Raw genomic sequence first — 9,450 nt, forward strand, 5'->3', positions numbered from 1 at the left:
CAGATCAAGCATGTAAAACCTGCTGAAGTCTAGCCTCCTCCTCGTTTCTCCCTGCAGCCTCTGCAAGTTTTGCTCTTTCCTTTTCCAGGTGGGCAATGGCGGCAGCGCCACAACACAGCGACTAGGACACTGTGTGGCCCTTTCTGAAGGACCTCATTTGGGAAAGCAAACAACTTGGAGGGACTTCAGCAGGGAGCAGCAGCCCTCCACCAAGCGCAGGTGCTGAGCCTTGTACATTCTTGCGTGGCAGCTGACATTGGGGTGTGGCTGGTATCGGAACTCTAGGGAAACTGAAACTGAGTCTCCAGCTTTTTTTCCCTCTGTTTGAAACGGGGTTTCACTACACAGTTTAGGAAGGGCTTGAATTCACTTTGTAGCCGAGGCTGGTCTTGAACTAGCAGGGATCCTCCTGCCTCAGCCTCCCAAATGCTGAGATTACAGGCAGGTGCTGCCATGCTCAGCTTTCTCTTGTTCTTTTTAAAACTTTCATTGTGGGGGCCTGGCCTTAGCTCAGTTGTTTAAGTGGCTGCTTCCACAAAGCTGTCAGCCTCAGGTTGCTGTAGTTCGATCCCCACAACACGCCAGCCAAACCACCCCTTAGGGCATTTAGAGCAAAAAAAAAAAAAAAAACTTATTCCACTTTTGTTTTTATCTAAAAAAAAAAAAAAAAAAACTTTCATTGTTTTGAGACAGGGTCTTGCTTAATTGTTCAGGCTGGCCTCAAATCCACCATCTTCCTGCCTCAGCCTCCTGCATAGCAGGAATTATCAAACCACCAAACTGTTTTCTACATCCGTGACATTCACATTACCTTTTACCCAGATAAAGCCGTATGTAAGTCGTCTCATTTCAACCACATCTCACCAAAACTTGTTATTTTACACTTTTAAAAAATCACCCTCCCAGTGTTAGCTGTTCTCTCCGTGTGTTGAGCCGCCATTCCATAATCATCATCTTTTCAAGTATTCACTGACCATTTGTAGATCTCATTTGAAGAAATATCCTTTGATATGTGCCTTTTAGATTTTTTTTTAACATTTATTTATTTAGACAGGATTTTGCTATGCAGTTCAGGCTGGTCTTGAACTCACTATGTAGCCCAGGCTGGGCTCCAACTTGTGGTGATTTTTCTGCCTCAGCCTCCTGACTGCTGGGATCTCAGGCTTGCACCACTGTGCCTGGCTACTTACCATTTTAAAAATTAGTACTAGGGATTGAACCCAGGGCTTTGCATTGATCTGCATTCCCAGCCTTGTTCTTGATTTTTTTTATTTTGAGAGATAGTCTTGTACAATCACTAAACTACCCAATCTGCGCTTGAATTTGCCGTCCTCCTGCTCAGCCTCCCAGAGGGCGGGATTACGGGCGAGTACCACTGCACCCAACCTTAATTCCCTCTCCTCCACTGCCACTATTTATCAAGGTCTCCTCACCTCACCTATCTAGAGTGTTCTCTTAGAAACTAAATTAGTGTTTGTGCTTTTACAACTTTAAGCACTTTATTTTTCCTGTCCTGGGATTACTAAAGTGTCAACCATTACCTTGGCGTTGGAGTCATAGTTCTCAAGGTGATGTGGGATAGAAGGTGACCTAAGAGAAGAACAGTGAGTGCTGTGTGTGGCATTTTGTAGGCTGTGGCTTGGGGGACCCTGTGTGTTACCCAGGAAGGACAATGAAGGCAGGTGGGCATAACAGTGAGTTCGACTTGGGGGTGTGCAGTCTGCTACTGGGACATCCAGACAGGCCTGTCCGATGAGTGCTGGTCAGAGCAGTCTTGGCCCAGGGGGGAGGTGGTGGATCGGGCGGTGTGATCCAAAGTACAGGGAGTGTTTAAAGCTTGGCAAAAGTGCTCCGGTAAAAGCGACCTGCCAGGAATCTCCTTCCTCCAGGTGCTCCCCTAGCTTTGGCCGCGCTGGGCTCGCAGTTCTTGGCACTTTCTGAAGCAGTTCTGCGCATCCTCCTTCATGTCTCTAGCTGCACTTGTGGTTGCCTTGACATCCTGAGTAGATCCTACACCTTTACCTTTCATGACTGTTTGGATTTTGCGGGAGAACCAGAAGCCTGGTGATAGGTGGAATACACTGGAAGAGGACCCGCTGTGATGTTCTCACCAGCCTGCCTTTCCATTGGATGGTATTCAGCAGACATTCCCTGTGGTTTTTTCCTGAGGGCGGGGCTGGTGCAGCATGTGGGCTGGGGGTTGGACAGAGGTTCCCTGCTCCTGCCTAAGCTTCCCTAAGTAGTGGTTTAAACCACTGAGCTGTCACTGGACCTTCCCTGAATTTTTTTTTAATGGGATAAAGATTAAACAAAATTTCATTAAAAAAAAGAATGGGCTGGATTTTTAAAATCAATTCTTGTAAGTACACTCACAAAAAAGATGTTACGGCTTGTGTCTAGTTGCCGTCCCAAAGCCTCGTGTAGTCATGGGGCAGACTTGTAGAGGTTGTGATTAATTTATGACCCAATGCTGGGATTATGGGTGTGAGTGCGGCACCCCCCACACACACACACACAGGTAGCCTGGATGAAGTGCAAGGAAGGGAGAGGCTTGCTCTCTGCCCCCCTTTGCTCTTTGCTGGTTTCTGCTGCCATGAACTGCTGCCCTCTGCCATGTGCCACTCTACCTTGGAGACAGCCGAGGATGAACTGAGACCTCCACTGTGAGCTAAGTAAACCTTCCTTCCTTCCTGTTGGGTGCTGGGTATTTTGTCCCAGCAACAAGGGAAAAGCAACCAAGACAGAGAACCTCCACAACTGTTTTGAAAAGTGATGAGAAGGATGGGATGAATGTATTCAAAGGGAGGGATTACCAAACCACCCTTTTACTGTAATGAAATGTGTAAAAAATTTTAAACATTCACTATATATTTTGAGCATATCGTCTCCTCTTCCTCTCTCTCTCTCTCTCTCTCTCTCTCTCTCTCTCTCTCTCTCTCTCTCTTTAAACTGGGAATGAACTCAGGACCTCCCACTTGCCAGGCAGATGCTGTGTCACTCAGCTATATCCCTTCCCTTTTTTTTTTTTTTTTTTTTTTTTTTTGCAGAACCAGGGATTGAACTCAGGCCCATGTGCTTGCCAGGGACCTCCCCTTTTACTGAGACAGGGTCTTACTATGTAGTTCAGGGTGGGCTTAGACTGATGTGTAGCCCAAATCCTCCTGCCTCAGCTTCCCCAGGTCCCCAGTGCTGGGATTACAGGGGTGAGTGTCACCATACCCAGCTGCCAGTTAATCTTACTGTTCCTGATTAGATTAGACTCCTGGCCCATGGAGATGTTATACTTGTCAGTGGATGAATCCATCACATTCACAGCAGAGCGCTCCACTAGGAGGAGTGCCCAGGGCCGAACCGTTGGAGTGCACCTGTGCATCACTCCTCCTATAGCCACAGAATAGTCAGCTGCTGTGTTCTGCCACCCCCTTTTGCTGTGGCAGTACTGCCTTGAAGCCAGCAGCCACAGATTGAAATCTCTAAAACTGTGACCCACATAAATCTGCCCTCTCTGTGTGGGTGTCAGACGTCATCCCAGCTGCAGGAAAGCTGACTGCTATACTTTTCTGTGAAATGGAAATAATTGAGTTGGGTCAGCCAATCACTTTGGACTATCCTAGCACTAACAAAAGTCCCAGCTGAAAGATCTTTTTTTTTTTTTTTTTTTATAACCCAGGATTAAACTCAGGCCCTTGCTCTTGTCAGGCAAACACCTATTCTACTGAGCTATCTCCCCAGCCCATTAGATCTCTACATACTTAGAGAAATCTAACAAAGAGAGGAGAATAAAGAAATTAGCTACTAACATAAATAAATTTAGAGCTCCAATATTTAACATATGTGGTAGACTGACAACTGGTGGTCAATTGGTTACGCCCAGCTAAACTTCATCAGCCTGGTGCTGGGTGTGGGAGGCCACCTGAGGGCTGCTGCCAGCAGCATAGAGGCAGAACTGGAGGGGAGGAAGGAGGCTGTCAGGAGCTGCAGCAGCTGTTAGAGCTGTTAGGGAGCTGCTGGGTCCCTTGGACAGTGCTGTGCTGGCTTTCCTCATGAGCTCGGCTATTTGATCATCAGAGGAGTTTGGAACCTTGGTGTAGCTGAGAATGGCTGAGGCTCACTTTGGGGGAGCCCTGGTCCTCACTCGGAGTGCTGCTTCCTGGCTCCCTAGGGGAAGGTGGTGTACTGCTCAGCCTCCTGGAGAAGCTTGTCACATTGGCTTTCCAGATCAGAACTCTGCTTTCCTCATTGCTGGAGGAGTTCAGGGCCTCACTGTGGCTGAGGATGGCTGTCGTACCTTTGGGGGAGCTCTGGTGCTTACCTGGAGCGTTGCTTCCTGGCTCCAGCTCAGATCCCTCAGCCTGTTGGCACAGATCCTTCATCCCGCTGGTATGGACTTCCTAGCTTCCACCACTGACCTTTGGGCCTTCCCAGCACGATCTGTAAAGGGGGCCTGCATGAGACCTTGCCTTTGGCTCCACGCCTCCAGTTAGACTTGTGGAAGCACTGTTATGAGCTCTAGGTCTTCAGCTGGACCCACGCAGGGCATTACCGTGGGGTCCAGGCCCTCAGCTGGGGTCTCTGGTCTGTAGCGTGTGGACAGATTTCCTGCACTCTTGGTAGAAGATTCTTTGGGTGGTGTGTTATAAATCGTCCTATAAAATATGTATTCTGTATTGTTCCTGTTGTAAAACCCCAAACTATGACAACATATGAAAAAATTTTATCTTCAAATTACTGTTGTTGTATTACTTATATAGATTGGGATAAAATCTTCAAACAAAAATTGTTCAGAATACTGCAAGCACGGTGATGCACACCTGTAATGCCAGCACTGTGGGAGGCTGAAGCAGGGGGATGCAAAACCATGCCCAGCCTGGGCAGTTTAGTGAGATCCTGTCTCAAAATAAGAAAGGGGTGGATGTAGCTCAGTGTGGATGCCCTGGGTTCAATCCCCAGTATGAAGGGCCGGCCAAATAGCTCAGCAGATTAAGGCACCTGCAAGCAGGCATAGGAGCTGGGGGTTCGATCCCCAGGCCTGCTGTGCCGGCCCTGCCACCGGAGATGGCAGTTGAGACTGGGCGTGGTGGTGCGTGCCTGTAATCCCAGCTCGTGGGAGGCTGTAAACAGGCTGATTACTATGAGTCTGATCTAGTAGTGAGACCCTGAACACCCTGTAGACCCTTCCCTAAAATAAAAAAAAAAAAAAAAGAAAGAAAGAAAAAAAGAGAACCCCGTATGGACTGGGGTATGGGAGGTGGGTGCAAAGTAAGAAGTGAACGTGCTGATTCCCATCTGCCTTCTTTCCCTGTCTCAGGCCTCAGTGGCTGCCCCATTAATCCTGCAGTGCATGGCCTACATCTGATAGACGGATGCATATTTTTCCTTACTTGGAGTCCTGTTGTGCGTTAACCTTAACATGCTACTTTGCAACATGCCTTTTCCCCCAAACAACCTAGATTCCATAGCTTTGCACACTAGTACGTGAGAATCTGTTTTATTTGAAATCGGGTTCATGCTCTTCCTCTGCACACGTGTGCTGTGGCCTATTTTTTCACCTCTTGTTTGTGAAGCTGCTTCCCGGAGAGGGAAGCAGCCATCTGAAGAGATTCGGGAATGGGATAACGCTGCAATCCCTGTGCGTTGGGGCTGGGCAGGGCAGGCAGGTCACAAGCTCGAGGCCAAGCTGAGCAATTCAACAAGACTTTATTTTAAAATAAAACAAAGAGGGCCAGAAGTGTAATTCAGTGGTTTTGATTCCAGGTGCCAGAGGATAAAAAGGAATAGTAAAGGACTCATAAGAGAAGACTTGCTGGGCATGGTGGCGCACACTTGTGATCCCAGCACTCAGGAGGCTGAGACAGGAAGATCATTGCATTTCAAGGCCAGCCTGAGCTCAACGCCAGCCTGAACTGCATAGTGAGACCCTATTTCAAAAAAGGACAAAAAACAATAATGGAAGACTAGATGCAGTTTTCACTTAATTTAGTTATTTTTGTCTTTTTGAGACTGGGTTATGCTGTGCAGTTCAGGCTGGTCTTGAACTCACTTAGTAGACCAGGCTGGCCTAGAACTAGCAGGGATCTTCCTGTCTCAGCCTCCCGAGTGCTGAGGTTATAGGTGTGCACCACCCCACTGCGCCTGGCTACAGTTTTTATTTTAGTAAGATGTTATCCCCCCTGGAGGGAGAGAGGGTTGGGAAGAAATGAAAGCTAGTAGGCTGTTAGGAAGCTGTTGCTGTGCTCCGAGAGGGACCACTGCAACCTAGTAACAACAGAGGCGGTGGAGAAAAGAGGTGGAGACAGGAGTTGCACAGTTTCGCTGCATTACAACCACGCAGAAAGGGTTCAGTGAGCAACAAATTTTCTGAAGTGAACAAGAAAGATGACAAATCTAGTATAAAAGATGACCTTTTACTGGGTTGCTGTAGATACATGCAATATTGAAATGTTAATAGTTGCCCAATATTACAGGACCAACACCATTGAAAGGAAACTCGAGATGAACTGAGTTTTTGTCGATTGCTTGCTTGATTTTTTTTTTTAAATGTATTTGGTACAGTGTCTATAGGGTCTCACTACACAGCTCGGAATCATAGTGATTCTCCTGTTTTTAGCCTCCCAAGTGCTGGGCTTACAGGCGTGGGCCACCATGACCAGTCTCAGTTGCTGTTGTCTCAGCACACCCTGGGGCCAGGCCGGCATAGCATGTGGATCTGGGGATTGAACTGGCCGCTATGTGGATCTGGGGATTGAACTGGCCGCTGAGCTCTGCCTAAGCAGGCGCTTTAATCCACTGAGCTGTCTGGCTGGCCCTGACTGATGGTTTTTTGAGACAAAGACTCCCTCTGTAGTTCAGGATGGCTTGAAGCTAGAAGGCACCATGCAGCCAAGGCTGACCTTGAGCTCTCAAGGATCCTCTTGCCTCAGCCTCCTGAGTGCTGGGATTACAGGTGGGCGCCACCACACCTGGCACTGGGTTGTTAAAAATGTAACACAGATCTCCAACCAAGTTACATGGCAAGGGACACGTCACATAACTAGTACCAAATTAATTTTTTTTTTTTTTTGCAATTCAGTTCTGGGGATTAAACCCAGGACATTCTCACTGAGCTACACCCCCAGCCCTTTTTTTTTTGTTTTTCTTTTTCTTTTTCTTTTTTTTTTTTGTGAGACAAGATTGAGTCCAAGGCAGGCTCTTTCTGCTCCTGCCTTAGCCTCCCCAAGTGCTGGGATTACAGCCAGGTGACACCATATCCAGGCACAAAACAATTTTGGATGCTCAGTGATAAACTCCTCCCTCCCACCTAGATCAGCCTCATCCATCTCTCTGGATTAGCCCAGAAGGCCCCGGGTGGGCATCTGTCACTGCTTAGTGCCTGTAGCACGTGCTACAGCTCTCTGCCAGGCCCTTGGGAACCAAGAGCTTTCGACTGCATGGCTGGGCCTCAGGGTCTTGCAGAGTCTACTGGTATAGTTCTTTTTATTTGATTCCCTCTCCACTAAGATCTTAAATCTGTTCCCAGTGTACTGCTCTCTTTTGTTTATGAAGTCATTTTTGCCCATAAATTATAAAGAATTTCTATGTTTTCCTCCTATTAGTGTCTTCATCTGTTACACTTAGATTAGTCTCTACTGGAGTCTACTGTAGTGTATAGTGTGAAATATGAGTCTTTTTTTTTTTCCTATAGATATCAGTTCCTCAACACTGGGTAGTAAACAACTTGGCCTTTGCTGTGTGGGGCTGCTGTTATTATATACTTCAATTCTCCATATACACAATTCCATGCCACCATGTTAGCAGCAGAAAAATTGACCAAGAGTAAAATAAATGCAGAAGGAATTGTTTTTTCTCTTTTGAGGCAGGGTCTCGCTATGCAGTTCAGGCTGGCCTTGAGCTTACTTTGTAGCCCAGGCTGCCCTCAAGCTCATAGTGATCTTCCTGCCTCAGCCTCCCCAGAGCTGGGATTACGAGTCTGTGCAAGCACACCCAGCCCAGAAGGAAAGTTATTGACATTACACACTATGAAGGACCAGGGACAGTCAGGAAAGGGGACCACACATGGAGCTTGGGGACACCTCTTATGGAGGAGAATGGCATGGCTCTGACACTGGCCCCTGGTGATCACATCCCTGGCTGTGAAATGCAGTGGAGCCCGGAGTGTGCTTGTGCTCCTGGGAAAGTTGTGTTTTGATCACTGGAAATGGTGGTAGTCAGACACACCTAGGGCCAAGGTGTGAGGAATGTTCCCATTGTCCCTGTGGTGGAAACTATTTTCATTGTACTATTGTCTATACCCAGGACTAACTCTAAACTCTATTCTGTGGCTGTCTGTCCAACAACATTGCTTTCAAGAATTTTTTTATTACAAAGGTTTGATACTATGTCTTTAAAACTGAAAGGGCACACACACACATATGCAAAAGAAAACAAAAATTTAAAAATGAAAAAACAAAACAAAACAAAAAATGAAAGGGCATGGCCTTATCAATGGTCTTTCTGATGTGTCAGCTGGGTTGGTTACTACACTAAAACCAACCTAAGAGTTGCTGTGCACGTAATCGGTAAAGTCTATGAATCTGTTTATCTTTTGCTATGTAGTTGAGGCTTGTTCTGAACTCACTATGTAGCCCAATCTGGCCTAGAACTTGCAGTAATCCTCCTGTGTCAACCTTCAGTACTGGGATTACAGTGGTATGCCACCAGGCCTGGCCTTAATCTGATGACTTTAAGTAAGGGAAATTGTCCCAGAGAAACTGGGTGGGCCTGATTCAGTCAGCTTAAAGGTTTTGAGAAGAGGGCTGTGACTTTCCTGAAGACAACATTGAGCTGGGCATGGTGGCACACTCCGGTAATACCAGCACTTGGGAGGTTGGAGTAGGAACAGTATCGCCAAAGTTAGTTTGAGGCCAGCCTGGACTACATAGCAAGATGGAAACAGCAAGTTATTTCCACATCAGACTGAAGCTTAAGAACAAACAGAGCTTTATTAATAAGGCTAGCCACCTCATTAAGAAAGTGTCAGGGATTACAGATCTTAAATGTCCAGCTGGCCCTGAACGTACTTCCCAATCCTTTACAGATCAGAAACACGTCTGGCCTCATTCTTTGTTTTGTCTCTGCATAAATACCTTCTTGATTTCCAGGACAGCCACAGTGGAATGCCATGGTTGACAGGATTTGTCCTTGTAATTAGTTCCGGTTTCCTCTTAATCTCTTTTATGTTTACAACATCTTAACAAGGAGGGGGACTGAAGGAGTGACAACATCTTAATGCTGGTGGATTAAAAACTAAGTTAGAGGGGCTGGGGAAATGGCTCAGTGGAATAAGCGCTTCCCTGGCAAGTGCAAGGGCCTGAGTTCAATCCTCAGTTCTGGAAAAAAAAAACAACAAACTAAATTAGAGTTTCTTTTGCTAGGATAAAAACTAACCCAACTGAGAGCCACCAGCCCCTACCA

Source organism: Octodon degus, unplaced genomic scaffold (assembly GCF_000260255.1).
Source record: "Octodon degus isolate 3935 unplaced genomic scaffold, OctDeg1.0 scaffold00128, whole genome shotgun sequence".
In the NCBI taxonomy this organism is placed as follows: domain Eukaryota; kingdom Metazoa; phylum Chordata; class Mammalia; order Rodentia; family Octodontidae; genus Octodon; species Octodon degus.